This window comes from Homalodisca vitripennis, chromosome 8 (assembly GCF_021130785.1).
Source record: "Homalodisca vitripennis isolate AUS2020 chromosome 8, UT_GWSS_2.1, whole genome shotgun sequence".
NCBI lineage: Eukaryota > Metazoa > Arthropoda > Insecta > Hemiptera > Cicadellidae > Homalodisca > Homalodisca vitripennis.
The window spans coordinates 115,914,841-115,931,982 of NC_060214.1; the positions used below are offsets into that span (position 1 = coordinate 115,914,841).

Sequence of the window (17,142 nt, forward strand, 5' to 3'; positions counted from 1 at the left end):
GCACGTCCTGCCCGGTCGCAGATTGCACAAGCGGTTACGTTACATGACATGACCTTGGCACATGCGTCTGATTGGTGGACCTTGACTGACCCAGTCAACGAGTGGGACTCACTCGTCTCTCGCCTGTAGTAACTACTTCCCTCGACTGACAAATGGAGAATCATACGAGTGAAGCATAAGTTGCAACTTTGGCACGTGCGTCTGATTGGTGGACCTTGACTGACCCAGTCAACGAGTGGGACTCACACTCGTCTCTCGCCTGTAGTAACTACTTCCCTCGACTGACAAATGGAGAATCATACGAGTGAAGCATAAGTTGCAACTTTGGCACGTGCGTCTGATTGGTGGACCTTGACTGACCCGGTCAACGAGTGAGACTCATACTCGTGGGTAGTTCAAATTTGCTTAAATTCCAATTTAGAATTTTCCAACTTCGCTAACAGCCCAGAAACGACTACGCATGGACACAGTTGAACATACAGTACTTACACAGAACGTGGTCACTCTATGAATTTATCTGGGCTGTGACGAGATAACAACTTTTGAATGACGTACAGAGAAAATGGTGAAATTTGCAGCAGAATTGCACTCTCACTTAGAGGAAAATCTATCTTCTAGAGTTCAAGTCTGTGTATTAAATCGAATGGACACTTTATCAGCTTTAGTCAAAGAGAACGTTCCTTCAAGACAAGACATTAAAATTCAATTTCAAACTTCCAAGTGAAGCTTTAAACATCGATGACACATTGACAATCCTCAATGTGTCATGGATGTGTTCTGTATAGACAGGCCCGAAGCGGCCACTGTTGGTTGGCAAGTGGGGCAGATCTGGCAGCTGGCACAGATGCCGAAAGTCCCGACAGCCAATTGGCTATTCATCATGTCGGCCACAATAATTATGTCATTACCAGTGCCAGTTGATGCGTTCTCCGCTGCCAGTTTAGATTCTGAAACGCTAAACAAATTCCACTTCTGCAAATAAAAATACCAATCGCCCAATTCACAACCTAGTTCCTTGAACTGTACGAGTAATACCGGGACCGGTTACTTGGAACTCCGAGATTTACACGTTTCTTTCTTGTGCCCCAGACTATTAATGGTGGTAAATGTTTTGGTTTCCTTTTTATTCAGCCAAAAATACTATAAGTGTGTGAGAAAACCTTAAGTAAACATAGTGGACTGGTGATGGAATGGATCTTCAACAAGTAGACTGATGTTTGAGAAAACCTTAAGTAAACATATTGGACTGATGGTGGAATGGATTTTCAAGAAGAACACGGATGTGTGAGAAAACCTTAAGTAAACATATTGCACTGATGATGGTAGGTATCTTCTACAAATAGACTGATCGGAGTTCATCAGTGAGAAAAGCTACTTAACCTCTATTGTAAGTCCATACTGGCCAATATAGCCAAATCGTAATATCAAGAGCTAAAACTTTTACTAAGTTGTCCGTGTTACGAGAGGGGGTAAGATAAATCGATACCTTAAGGATTCCTTCAAAAATCTCCTTTAGGAAAAGATTCGTATTTCTGACTACTTTTCATGGGCTACCTTGTTTTGATATTTTTCTTCTTGCAATTGTTGAAACGTTTGTGACAATCTCTTCTGACAATCCTAGTATGATCGGTAAGAAAATTCAATTTATAAAGGTTTTGGCTCTTATTCAGCATTCCAACACCTTCAAGAGAGAGCTTCAAGATCAACAATGTGTGACACAGCAAGCCAACTCGTTTATAAAGGTCATCTAAAGAGATTCGCACCCTCGAATACATTAGCGCAATAAATGTTGCTACCACGGCTGCCGCCACGGCTGCGCAGTGGCAACAATGCATCCAATCAAAGTTTATGGAGCGCGAACAGTGCACTAGGCGGTATAGTCGTAAGTTACAGACTCCACTTCATCTCTGCTCCTGTACTGATGCCAGGTCCTCATAGGCTTTACTCTTTGATCACGCAAAGTTAACTTTAAACGTTGAAATTCTAAATTTTGCACTATTAAATAAATCCCTCGTTGGCTTTTTTGATTCGGCCCCACAATAACTAACCTTTTCCCAAATGGAATCTGTGGCACCTTTAATAGAAGTTGCAGAGTGATTTCTAGCCTTAAATTTTTTAGTCAAGGATGCAAAGACTGGATCAAAAAGTATTTCCAGAACTCTTCCCTCTTGGTATTGAGGTTTAGAGTTAAACACGTGGTGGTAGATGGTTTTGGACTGAACCTGCTGCCTTTGCAAATCAGGGTTTAAAGAAACCTGGCCCACCTAAATATAAATTGACCATCGGTGCAGAGTCAAAATTTCCTTAAAATGATATATTTACAGTTAATCCCAAGCAAGCCCAACTGCATGGCTTTAACAGCCAACTACTGAATTTTCTCTGATGGCTCATTCTTCTATCTATGGGTGCATGCTGTGGCATTTCTAGGTGTGACTCCTTTGGGGCCGTCTCGAAATGGGTTCGCGCTGAACATGAGAGAAGGTGGAGGTTGCATCCAGGTGTGAGAATGAGCAGAATGGTACTACAGTCGCCTTCCTCCAGGGTGGCGTCTGACATTTTCTCACTGAGTAGATTGATGACTTCTCGGGTTATAGGTCTGATTACGGAACATGGTCACCTGAAGAAGCATCTTTGGGAGGATTCGTTCTGTAGAATGTGTGATGAGCAGCATGAAACTGTCGAACACTTGCTCCTTCAATAGCAAGGGAGCGGTATGCCATCTTTGGTAGTTTGGACAGGGGTGGTGAATTTCCCCAGGAGGATCCGATCGGTTGTTTTCGGCGGTTTGTGGAACTACTCAAACCGTAGACTGGTCAGCCTCATGGTGTGCTTCCGGGGTGAGCAAAAGACCCTTGAGGCTTAAGTGCATGGCAGTAGGCCGCCCCATAAAAGAAGAATAAGATGAGTGCATACGAATTAAAGTGTCAGGATATGATATCTTGCATCATTTCAAAACCTCGTATAATCCAGGTTCAAATCCCTCGACAAATTTAACTCATAGTTCGTTTCAGATATGAATTGTTTAATCCTTTTACCCTTGAAAAGTCACTAAGATAATTTATGGTATAAAACATCTGGGTCTGGTAGAGAATGCTGTTGATGGCTGAATTTCATACATTCTATTTTATGAATGCGCATGGATTACCATGGATAGCAATGAAAGTTTTATGGTGTTTACAAGGGATTCATTTACTCGTATATTGTTTTACACGCAATAAAAAGTAGTTAGCACCTTCTATATTAGTTTCCCTAGTTTGAAATTGATTTGAAATCTTTTAGAAAGCAACGTGATTCAATGGTGCACAATACTTCAATATTCGCTGGTTAGAAAATCACTGGTGGTCCTTCTACTTAAAGAATTGGGACGAACCCATTAATTACGAAAAGGGACCAAATTTACCTTTCACTCACATATTTTGAAGTGTCAACAGATTATAGAAATAGAGGCGTTTCAAACTTCCCCTGTAATCTTTAAACACTCTGTTTTCACCAGAAAAAGTGTAAAATCCGAATAAGGTAAAGCCCAAACTGTGAATAAATATTCTTCCTCGAACAGAACCAAAACGTCTTCAAGTGCTCTTCGCCGAGTTGGTTCAAACAGCTTCGGTCTCCACCCGTAACAAACCGTATCCGAACCTAGCCAGATTGATCTAGTTCACTCCGGATATGACACACTTAACTGCGTTAGAAGATCATTCCATGATTAGTGGGGATGACCTAAAAATCGAACTGAAGCCTTTGGAAATTATAGCTATCACACTAAAATTCTTCTGACTGCTCTAAAAGGTCCTGAAATATGTTGATGATTTTATGACTAAGACATATGAGCTATATCGTGTGGGAAATTAAATATTCAATGGAGAACTACTTAGAGGGATATGGTGTAGATGAAGCGTAGAACCCTCGAGATTTGTGGGTTAACACGAGCCCTTATAGAACCTTGCTCTATCTCTGTTGCGGTTCTACTCCCTGTGGTCTCTACGCACATCAGACTTAAGCTGATTAACTATTCACTGAGCATTACGTGGAATGGCTGAGATTTATCTGTGGTATTAAACACACAAAATAATCCAGGAGTTATTTGGGATCAGTGTAATACCACACTTAATAAAATTCCATAATGTATGTGTAAATACAAGTTAAGGTTACAGAAATCAACAATTTAAATTGGTCCAAAATTCGTAGTTTTTGAAATTTGGATTGTTATTACTAGCACACACACGGAGTAAAGATAATTTCAAGCAAAGATTGTGGAACGATTCTAAAGTTATGTTGTAGAAAGATATATCCGTATCCATAGAGAGATGAAACATAGTTTACATCTATAGCAGATTAATCTTTTATGCTGGAAATCTGGGTTTTTGCCCCACGGCGATTGGTGAGTACCGGACCACTATATATTTGTTTTGTTGAGAAAGATGGACTTTGAAATTACCCCTTCCCCTTCTATAGCACAGAAACTTACTCTTTGGACGTGTACTATACTTGAATGTGTTTCAACAAAAGGCGTAAGCAAACTATAATATACATATTATGTAACGTGATAACTAATAATGTGAGTCAATGTGAGTTGCATAATGAAGAAATGTAAACATTGATTTCTCCACTGCGCTGTTGACGTAACGATTGTTTCTAGAAACACTTACTGTGAGGTGACTGAGCGAATCTTTTTTTATTAAATTAATACAAGTTTGTCAAAATGCTTATTTACGTTTGTAGAAAGTATAGATAAATAAATAATAAATAAAGTATGTCTTTACTATAAACAAATCTTTCTATCCTTAGTAACAAAAGTATTGATACATTTTTTATTTGATACAATACACTAAAAGTCTACAATAATTTTTTAGCAGGGCCACTTAAGAGGTATCAGTATAGAAATAAGATTTAAAAGTAACTAATTTAAGAGTTTAAAAAAATTAGAAGGCCATTTCCACAAGAGTACGTTTTGCGTAATATTTGGTGATTTGCTTTTTAATAAGGTCAAATGAACACGAACTAAAGTGGTTTTCGACTCCGATGGGTGTTCTTGGAAATCGATTATGCACGATTGTAGGCTAAGAGCTGATACCCGATTTGCATTGTATAAGCATACAACGTGGTTGTTCTTCAAATCGATAAAGCAATATCTCGAAAGAAAGAAATCGATTGTCAGCCGCGGTATATTTGGTGGAGGTCGAAAAGGGAGGGTATCAAAGGGGTTAAAAATATCAATTGACAACTTTTTCTCAGATAATATTTTCTATATGCCTAAATAATACTCCTGGTTAAAACACCGCAACCGATAACTGAATAAATAGACTTAAACTCGCTACTTTCCAAATACCAAATAGTCGGTCTGTATTTTATGGTTATTTTACGCTGATTTGAACATTTATTTACATTTCTAATGTCGGTTTTAAGTGTGTCAAGCTACAAAAAGTATGATTTTGAAAATAAATTAAAGATTCATATCGTTAACCCTTTCGAACCCTTCTATTTCGACCTCCACCAAAACAAGTGCGACTAATGACCAATTTCTTTTTTGGTGAAAGTTTCCACTATCGATTTGAAGAACAATCAAGTCGTGCGTTTATGACGTACAAATTATCTTCGGCTTCTGGGCCATCCCCCCACCCCCCCCCCCCCCCACCCCCCCCCCCCCCCACCCCCCCCCCCCCCCACCCCCCCCCCCCCCCACCCCCCCCCCCCCCCACCCCCCCCCCCCATTGTCTTTATGCTGTATGGATTCAAAGTCAATGAGGTTCTTAAAATGTCTAGGAGGGGGTTTAACGCTTTTTGGTAAACGAAAGAAATAAATCCAAAGCTTTATTGTGTTAAACTTCTGGTGTTGCAGTGACATGCCTGGGACTTTACTCTACGAAAAGAAGAAGGACTTAAAAGGGCACCATTGCACGTTGGAGTATTATTCGATTTTTTCGTCTGACGAAACCAAGATTAGAGGGTTTCGGAGTATTTTTGCAAGTACCATTCTGTGGGAGTGAGAGATGAAAACACTAGCAATAAACCAATTGGCGAACCCCATCCCTGAGCCAAAACATTTGAGAGCGTGTACTATCTGAGTAGAAAACATAGTTTGCTAACTTGGAACTTGGCCGCTCCCCCGCCAGTACCACGTTATCTTGCGTTACAGCCGTAAATATTCCAGGTACTAGCAGTGCTAAAAACATAACGATGTTTGTACTTTCGCCTCCACTGAAGTATCAACGTGATGATTTCAACACTTTGAAAACACGTTCCTAAATCTTCGTCATTTCATTTTTACTCTCTGGCAACCAATCAAGAAAGTATGCACTCACATCTTTTACGTAAATATAATGTACATTTTATATCATCGAGTCAAGTTCTACGCCAAAGAGTTTGAGGACATATCTCTGTCCTAATAAAAAAATAAATGCAGCAGTATATCTTCTTATGTATATATAAGCTCAAAATCTCAAATTCCTGATTGGAAGAAATATATTATAAAAGTATGGCGTTCCCCAAGGGAGTTGGTTTAAAACATTGATGTTCAATAACCGGACCAATTTTTTCACTCGTTATTGTTCATAATTCATATAGTATCAGTATATAGTCATCGGTGGTTAGACAGAGTGCAAATAGTCGAAACTGTTTCAAAGTTAGCTAAATACAGTACAAAACATCACAGCTGTTAATACCACCGATGACATCGATTGTTCTCATCCGATTTCTCGACCGATACCTTCAATCAATGTACATAATTCCAATTTAACTAAACTGAGTTACAGTTTAACTTCAAAATTCCAAATATCGATTTACTCTTTAGTTGCATGCCAGAAATGTCATTTTGAGGATCTTTACTCGAGTATTCTAAAATTGGAAAGAGTTTACAAACAGCTTTCTGCCATATTAAGCCGTAGGGAATTGCAAATCATTAGTTATTGATTAATGAGTTAAGTTGAATAATTTTTTCCACAATAATTTGTTATATTTATACATTAAATATTAATATATTTATAATAAATACACTCACAACTAAAAGTATCAATAATACTAAGTTTCAAGTGGAGTATGAACCATAGAAATTGTATTTCTTAGCCATATCGGCAGGCCTGTGAAATCCAGTTTGTTGTCCTCCGAAATTCAGATCACATCCCTTACAGTTCATGCCACCAGTTTCAAGAAAAGTTGACAGAAATTCTTTGTTTAGAATTTGTTATTGACGATGGAAGGTGTGAAAGGATAATATATTTTTATACATTTGTTATATGTTATAAAAGGTACAAAACAACCTTTCTAAGATTGAAATCTATCTTCTTCGTTAGGTGAGAAGAGTACCTAACTAACCCTAACGAGTACCTAACTTTATATACTAATTGTCTCCTCACCTGAAGAAGAGGAAAGGTTTCAATACTCGAAACGTTGTGTTATACATTTTGTAACATAAAACTAGAAAATCCTCTTATCCTTTCACAGACAAATTCCTAACTTTCAGTAGATTACATTATTCGAACATTAAAACGCACTCTAACCTTGAAATCTATGACCTAATAAAAAACAAGGTGATGACAAAATACGCGTTTCTACTTTTAAAATGCGCACATAAAAGGTCATACTATGATCAAAGCAACGCCAATTAATTGAGGTGTCGATGAAAATATTCATACAGCGTATTATTTGCAAACGACCACCCATCGTGTTCCGACAACTCGCACTTCAATTCAAATGGTTATTTCTGTGAAATCTGTTTAGTTTCTGGGAACTAATATCAGAGTTGATAAATGGGGCTTCATTGAAAGTTTGGCACTGAAGTGGCGTAAAGCTGTTGGACAAATTTAACATTTAAATATCTAGTGTTGGAAGTTTGAGCAGGAAATGTTACAAGTTAAATTGATTTATTGTAGTCGCTGAAGTTGAAGTTTAGCCGTTATATTTGATCTGTTATTAATGTTAACTCTGATCGTATTTATTTAGGTTCACTAAACTAAAATAATACAAATTGTTATCCAAAAAAATTCAAACCTAAGTATGGAAGGAAGGTGAACAATAAATTAACGACTACATAAAATCGAATAGATAAACAATGACCTACTTCATAAACACTAAAGCGCCATCTGATGGTTTATTTATATTATTCCAATGTTTATATCAAATTCAAATTATTCTATTCCTACATACGTTAGTAATCTAATAATCTTACATGAATTTAAAACTACCTTAAAATCGAATTAAATTGTTTTAAAATCATATAACGATATAAACCTTCTAACAGAATGTAATTGCTTTTAAAAATCATTCATGCAAATTTACATACACACATACAATTATTCGATACATATTATACTAATAAAACTATTATTTTAATTATAAAACAACAATGATTATATCGTATCAAACGTAAAGAAACAGAAAAACTATTGCAAAATTTAAAGCAAAACATTGCGTTTTGTCAAAAAAGTACATAACATAATTGTGAGAATTTTAACAATCAAAATAACCAACATTTTATAACTAAGCATGAGTTTAAAATATTTCTCTAAAAATACAAAGGATGACAATATTAGATCATAATATAATTATTTATTGCCTAAAATTAAATATATTATTATTTAATTTCAGACAGTAATGCCTCAAATAAATAAAGACATTTTTCATTTCATATAAAACTTAACAATGACAAACACAATAATAGATATAAATGAATAGTAGCATAATTATGTGGGTAATAATGAATCTAATCTTATAATGCATGATTAGTACATGTGCATTCATTGTAATTCAACAATCGACAAATTTGTGGACGACCTACACTATTTAGGATTAGCTAACAATGTATCAAACTTTGCCAGAGTCTAGCTAGCTAAATCGTGATTCAAAGAAGGGTATTTTATTTTTTGTCCTGAGCAATACGCTTCGAAGCCTCTTCGTGATCGTAAGATATTCGGTTCCTGCTCGAGTCACATAAAATATCCTGACTGCAGCGAGCACATGGAATGGAGGAATGGAGGAACGGAATGAGTTCGGTGCCAGTGACATTGCAGCACCACTGTAGTCAATAGAACCATCACGCTACTGCTCGAGGTGAAAACATCGGCCTCGTACCATTATAATAACGTACTGTCTGTGCTGAAAACATATATTTAATTAAACTGTTTACGAATAAAGAATGACGGTCTGTCTCGAGTTAGTGATTGTGGAATGCTTCAACTTCACAACCAGGTTTATCAAATTAATTATTTTTATACTAAAGGTTTAATACTTGGTGTAGAAATAGTTCAAGTACATGTGATAAATATCGCTGTAACCTTGAAGAAGTCAAAGTCTCAATTCCTTCAAAGAAAATTTTACAAACATATTGAACTTTTCTACAAATTTAATAGTTTCTTGGGAAACATTCACTAACAAAGCATTGTTTTTTGTAATTTATCACAGCTTTTGAACTTCAATACTTTATCAGTACCTACAGAATATATTTTTTCCAATTTTATTAATTTTTGTTACGTAATTTTTGAGACGATTTTTGGATAGAAGTATACACTGTCACAATCATAAACAGATTAAAGGAAACAATAAAACGTTATACATTTAACCCACAGTTTGTTTGTATACTTTAACAGTATAATGTCTTATCATGTTTTTTTCTATGATAATAAAATCTACTTTGCTTAAAATGTATTATTGACAACAGCCGATTTCAAAGAATCTCGGACATTTTCTTCGTTGTGTGTTTCGAGGAATATAATCCTTCCTCTATTTCAAGTGTCAACAAACTTGATATACAAGGTTAAACGATCACAAATAAAGAGCAAAGTAAAAATTTGGCAATACACCAATTGTTTGTAAAAAATCAGTCAAAAGTCATAGGAGAGGCACAAAACTTAAGGCGCACTGCACAAAACTAAAGAATGTGTGATACATCAAATCCACATCACCTGAAGAAGGGGATAGACTTCAATCCTCGAAACGTTGAATTTCTGTAACATGTACCAAAAACTGTTATCCACACAAGACACGTTGTTAGCTCTTTTGATCAACTTAAACTCTCTGAAGAATACTCTACAAAGTAGGAGGGGGGGGGGTTTGATGACCCCTTGAAGAGTTTCGTAGGTACGACACTGTGAGGTCCCAAGGCTAGTGTGAAACTTGGCCAATGATTGGCGAAGTCAGCGACCGACGACGCCGCTTTCCCCTGTTTTACATGCAGTCATTACTGTTTGTCTTGTCATTGCACAGTCGGCGGTCCGCGTCTTGGATTTGGGTGTTGAGCGTCAGCGAAGTTTGGATGATGAGGAAATCATAGCGAAGGGTGTGCTGGTACTCCAGATAACCCTCTTGGAAGTGTCCTGATAGTGGATGTATGCTGTGTGACGTGTTGATAATAAGAAATTACTGGAAGGTGGAATAAAATTAATAGATCTGGACCATCGCCGTAGCTCAGGGGTAAGGCTTCGGCTCTTTAAACCACCGAAAGGTCATAGGTTCGATTCCCACACTTAGCTAAAAGTTTTTGCAATTGGGTTTGGCTAGTTTTCCCTGAAAAATGTTTAAAAAAATCGACTAAAATTCTATTGCCATTGAAAGAACTCCCATAAGGACACAAATATAACAATTATATAATGCTAAAGAATTACTAAATCTTTATATTTCTGGCATAATTTTCGAAATCACATAGAAAAAAAGAGACGCTTTAATAGAAGCTTCAAGTTTACGATAAAACCAAACAACCGATATTTTTTATATTTAAAACTACAGTAATTTAAAAAACTTGCATTGGTCACCTTTATTACAATTTCGGAATTGGAAGCTCATTTTTTAGATATACATCAACAGAAACAATGTTAGCGACAGAAGCTCAAAGCTAAAGTGTCGTAATAAATCGATTATGTTCCGATAGTGGTGTTTGCTAAATTTAAAATAAATATGGATTCTTCTCAACTAAATGTATAAAACATCTTGATAGATTTATACATAGATCAAAAGAATTACGTATTTATATACTATCTTTAGTGGGTAGATTGGTTTTGGAATTAATTACAAATCTCGTATGGTAGCTTATTTATTTCTTCCTGTAACAATATATATGAGAAGGCTATATTAAAGTGGGTAAAATTAATTCATTCGTAATTGTATAATTTAAATTGGTTTTTCAAAGTAACGAATTGATCCTTTTTATAATAAACAATACTAAGCCATATTCCTCAATGTGGTGTAGATTTTATTTTGTATTTTACTCACTGGCATGTAGTTGGAGGTTAATTATTTTGCTACTAAACTCATTTTATAAGTAAATTATCCTACGAACTTTTCACTGTATGTTATAACATTTTTTGTAGTAGTAAAATATTAGTAGATCGACTTACAAAACATACTCGCTCTGTCAAGCTCAAGGATATTAAAACTGAAATGTGATGCGAGATAAAAAACAGTACTATTATTACTTTTGTACTTCGTACCAAGAACATGATACGGAAGGGTTGGTGTACCCACTACCCTTTACCCTCCACCCAGTGGGTACACGGGTCGTGGGTGGTAGATCAATACCCCTTGCTTCCGCCTCCCTCCCTCCTCCCTCAATATATACTTTTAATGGGATTTTCTTCTCCGGGTTTGTTTGGGCTGGACAATTTCAGACACTGCCTACGTCCGAGGGTAGGAGGTGAGGGTGAAGCGATTGCTCGAACTGGAAGAAGGGATCTAGGACTTAAGTGACGGATGTTTTCGTTTACGGTAGTACCTAATGGAATACAGTCCGGGTGGTATTGAGAAACTTTGTAGTATTTACTTAAGAAAAGTAATTTGTACAGTTAAAAAGGTTAAATATCGAAATTACTCTCAAACATTTAGGGAAATACATTTTCTTCCTTTAATAAGTACTTGCCCATCATTTTACCTGAGGTTTTTGTATAAATATTATTTTCAATATGGTATGGATTTAATCAACCATTTGAATGTTTGCAACTTAATCTGAGTATATTTAATCATCTCTAATCGTCAAGTAAGCCTCGAATTAAGGCAGAATCGAATGTTTACAACACGATTCAGCGAATGATAAAATAACAGTTCTTGATCATTTAATGGGATTAAAAGTGTGTATAATTTTCGATAATTGGGCTGAGCGTCAGCGAAGTCTGTCACTCGAGTGGCTGGAAATTTACATGTCTGTCTGTCAATCTTGACGATATCTTGAAATAAACTCACCTACAGAGTCGAAATTTTGCACTAAGCTTTCTTTCTATATAACATCTAGTTCGATGATGAAGCATGCATGACCTTCAGGATATTAGATAAGCTGATAACAATCATTTGACGTAGTAACGCATTGCAGTTATGAGACTAGAAATATTGCATGAAGCCACATATGCCTGTTACGAGACAACGTGTTGTGACATATGCCACCTTATATACAAGTTAATATATATGCGTACTTTGTGTATATATATAATGTATGTTTATCCATTGATTTGTTTTATTACTTAGAAATAATGATACATTTGCACTGTTAAGAACGAACTATAATTGATCTGAGAAGGGTCTACCCATAGTACTATTAAGGTTTTTCTACATTTATTAATTTGGTCTCATATTTCGAAAATAACATCTACTCAGAATTCGGATTAATAAATAATATTTTTGCATTTATCCAGTTATAAATTGTCCGATTATTTCAGACTTGTTTGCCGCTGAGGGGAAAATCTGCGCGGCAGCATTGCATTATACTTTTTGTGAGAATTGGCAGCGTCCATCGCTCGCCTCAATGGACACCTCAAGGTCACGGCTCAAGGTCAGCCAAGGTCACGCAGCGAACAGCTTGACGCTGTGTAGTCGGCCGATCGTGCTGTGCAGCGCTGGTACGTGCTCTTAGTGGCCTCTGGCCCATCTTGAGGACGGCTAAGTCGAAACAGACGTGAGCCTTAGGCGCCAACAAAGTACCCAGTACGGTCGTCTACGATAGGTGTTATTGCAGGAAAAGATTTTCGGATTCTTATACTTCAAACACTGTAAATACTCGTAGTCCATTGAAATTACAAAGGATATGGATTGTTAACTCTATCCAAGAGGGAAAACCCTTTGTATTACCCCATTCCGATATACAGGTGGTAAAATCTTGCCCAGTTCAAACCAGTGACAGAGCGTAGAAGCCCTAGAACACTGTCGGGCTTCCGTAGCACATAATGGGGAATCCTCCACCGCTGTTGCAATAACCGGATAGTCGATAGTTATGTAGCTACTCGGATCAGCTCTATAGTATACAGGAAGAACGTCAATAGATTTTGTGTCAGCCTATTTGACAAACACGAGTGCCTTTCAGGCGTTTTAAACTTAATCAAACTTCATTGGCTACTTAGTGATAATTTTTATATTTGGGTCCCAATGACGCAATTTAGTCAACCAACCGTAATTCTCTACAAGATAATTTCAGTCAGTCAACAAAAACAATCTTGGCAAAGTCGGGTTGCTTAGATTTTCGGACTTTTTTACTCCTGAATTCCCCGACACTAACACCTTCCTAGAATTAGCTTTTACTGTTACTTATAATAGTATTAACCAATATCCAAAGCCCAAAGCTAAACCCACCTTGACCCACCTAATATAACAAACTGAACAGAAGAGGATAGAAATGCTACAGCCATTCCGCTATATGATCGGAAGTCTTCTTCAGTGCAATTCACATTTTCGGGTGCTTTTAGTGAATTAAAATCGATATAAATACAATTTTATTACGTAATATATAACTTATTACAGATGGTAAACTAAATTGTATGGTGTTTTAAGCTTTTGAAATTTTAAAAGCTTCATAACAAGAACTAAGTAAATAAAACTAAATAGACTACTATTAAATTATTTTGATGTTATTCGATTAAGCGTGACCACAAAATGTCCGTTTCAAGAGGAATTCCTTATTTACAAACAAACACTTAATGTACAATTCGAATTTGGAATAAATTATCAGCTCTCTGACCAAGTATCAGTAATACAAATCGACCAACACATAACCCAGGGAATAAGGATCTCTTTCTAAATCAGAGGTGACAGGTTTAATTTCCGAGGGAGTCAATGTGCATTTGACAATTTGTTTACGTCCATTTAAAATGGTTCAATATATAAGATACGTAAAAAGATCTCACCAATAAAGGAAAAGTCTATGCATAAATTCATTTGTTAATAATATTCCTTTTTATTCACTGTTTTAATTTGGTGATAACATGTTATCATCAGTTTCGTTCCCTATATATTTATTTTATTTATGGATACATACTTAATAACATGTATGTATCTTAGGCATTTTCCAATAAGTGAAAGGACTGAGATGCATAGAAAGTTTCATGGCAGAAAGATGAGCATTCTAATGATGAAATTTGATTTGTCATCTCCCAACTCTATTTGTTCCAACGTGTGATTCAACGAATGACTTGTTGATAAACCGTGATAGTGAAGGTGAGTCCTGCTGACGCTTTACGTATGCAAGTAAGATTGGTGAATAATTGGGCTTCACTTATGAGTAAATTGTCGTACTTTTCGCTCACCTTGCGTCGAGTACCTGACAAGTCGATAACTTTCCACGAATTTCGTGTGGAAAAATACAATGTCCTCTTGAAGCGCAGTGATTTCCAAACTTAAAATTGAATCGTTTCGAAAGCAACGTTAAAAAACAAATGGAGTCATATGACCATACGTTGGAAATGAAAGATCTAATTCGTTTTTACATAAAGCTAATATGTTTTTTTTATTTTATTTAAGAACTAGTAAAACTTAACTTAATTATATTGTTTTTCAACACTAAAACTAGTAAGTGAAAACAAAATAGAATTTTCTCATATGTTCATCATATTAATAATTTATACTACAAACTCCACCCCCCCCCCCCCCCACCCCCCCCCCCCCCCACCCCCCCCCCCCCCCACCCCCCCCCCCCCCCACCCCCCCCCCCCCCCACCCCCCCCCCCCCCCAAAAAGATCCCCGGTCCTCGTCCCTTGCGCAAGTTCCCATTGACCCCGTTGCCGCCTGCGACTCTTTTCTTCCCAGTAGCTGACCTTCGGGTCCCACTCGGACAGAAGATAATGGCAGTCACGAGATAGCCAAGCACCTAGAAGAGACTTCTTGGAGATTTGCCACTAGCTCGAACCCATCCTTCTAGTCCTATCTACATTATCTACGTTATTAATCTCTTCGTGGAAAGGTGATTTGTGAGATCATGTGTAGCAATCTAATTCGAATGATAAGAAGCAGTATTTTAACTGCCTTTAGAACTTTTGATCGTACAACTAGAAACCTGATTATTGCAAAATTTGATCATACAGCTAGGAACTTGATTATTGCAAAATTTGATCATACAACTAGGAGCCTGATTATTGCAAATTTCGATCACAAAACTAGGGAGCTGATTGTTGCAAAATAAATGTACGCTAGAATAGTTCAAGTATCAACAGAACTTTGCTTAAATTGGTGTTTTACATTCTTGTTACATAAGATCCATGAATGTTGTTGAATTACGACAAATAATTCCCAGAATTACTAAGTTAATACTTTCAATTAACTAAATAATAGATACACAACCCATACGTAGTCATGTTCTCCAAGGTATAGTGAAGGTCATGCAACTGTAAGTTGACACAACTTATTGATACCAAGTCTCTTTAAATTCCATAAGGTGGTTTGGCTGAAGCATATTTGAAAGCATTGGTGTCGATGGATGTTTAACTATTTGAAAGCATAGACATTGCCTGATTTGAAGCCGTTGTCATAGTTATTTTACGTAACTCCAAGAAAATTGATTTCTCACCTTTAAAAAATTAACGTTAATTCTATTTTTTTTTTTTTTTATTTGAACTGAACTAGCCATCATCATAATAAATTCCTCTAAGTAAGCGCCAATACGTAGTCTTCTTCAAGGACCAGCACAACAAGAGTGTATACAACACATACAAGTCGTACATTAAATACAACGTCACTGAAAGAAGTGGCTCAGAAATCTCCACTAGATGATGATAGATTACCGCTGATATTGATAGAAGTTTTGAACACTTGAAGACAATGGAGTTTGGAGCACCACAGCTAAGCGAGCTTTATCAGCAAAACTCGAACAGATAGCTTGAGGGTTCATTGTTGGAAGACGCCAGTCTGGCCGTTATCATCTCCTTATCAATTTTATATTTACCCAACACAGTTACAGCTCAGGTGACCTTTCTGCGATTCTGTACATAAGTTATTGTCACAGATATGCACGATGTCCTGGTAAACGAATATATTTCACAATATCAGTTGATAAATCGTCTTACATAACTTTTAAATCTATATAGTTTAATGTCCATAGTAGTTTGACCTTAATTACTTTCAGACACCTTAGTGTTGTATCAAAGTCTTATTCTAGCTTCTAAATGTCAACGCCATAGTCACACTCGATTCCGTGAAAGACAAATTTACTCCAGAGCACACCCATGGCTGGTAATGGAGGTTATTGATCCGTCGTTGCAGCTCTGTCACCTTGAATTAGAGCATTGATGCAGGAGCGTACCCTACACGGGGAGTGAGGGGGCATGTCTGTGGTGATGGAAAGGTAAAATGAAGCATAGTAAGAACGTTGAAAAATCCCTATAGGTAAATTTATATTTAGATTATACCACACAACGCTTCTAAGGATGAGTAGGGCGAGGAATAGAAGTGCCCCCCGAGACGAATTGGCGAGTACGTCCCTGAGTCAGCCATGTGGGACCAGGAGGGTGGGGCCAGTCTGCTGCCAACTGGGTCATGATGCAAGTGTTGCCAAGGCCTCAGTCATTGTACGAGGCTCGGCTCAGAATGTTATTGACCGCATCTTCTAACCTCAAAGTTGATCGATGATTCATTATTTTACTCAATCATTTCAACATTTCCTACGTGCGTTTAGCAATAACGCAACTGGTAATGCCACAGTGAATAAATACACGCCCAATGAACGTCGTAACTGAAGTTAGTTTCACATTAGAAACAGCGAGGTTCTAGTCTGATTCTGATAGTTCAACCGTTTCATCGTTCCGCCCCATCGCGTTCCCCCGTTCCTACGTTTTTGTTCCCTCATTTAATTGGACTGTCGTCCGTTTAAAATCAGTGTCTCACTTCGGTTCCCACTATGCTGCACTGTTCGTTGTGCAACCTTCTAGTAGATTATGACGCATATAGTTATAACATAGCGAGGTTTTCTT

The 17,142-nt window shown here is 37.0% G+C and overlaps 1 protein-coding gene across 1 annotated transcript in view; it reads right to left on the reverse strand.

Annotated features, from left to right (window-relative positions):
* LOC124367963 overlaps window positions 1-17,142 on the reverse strand; it is a 443,446-nt gene that overhangs the window by 277,563 nt on the left and 148,741 nt on the right. The window lies entirely within an intron of this gene.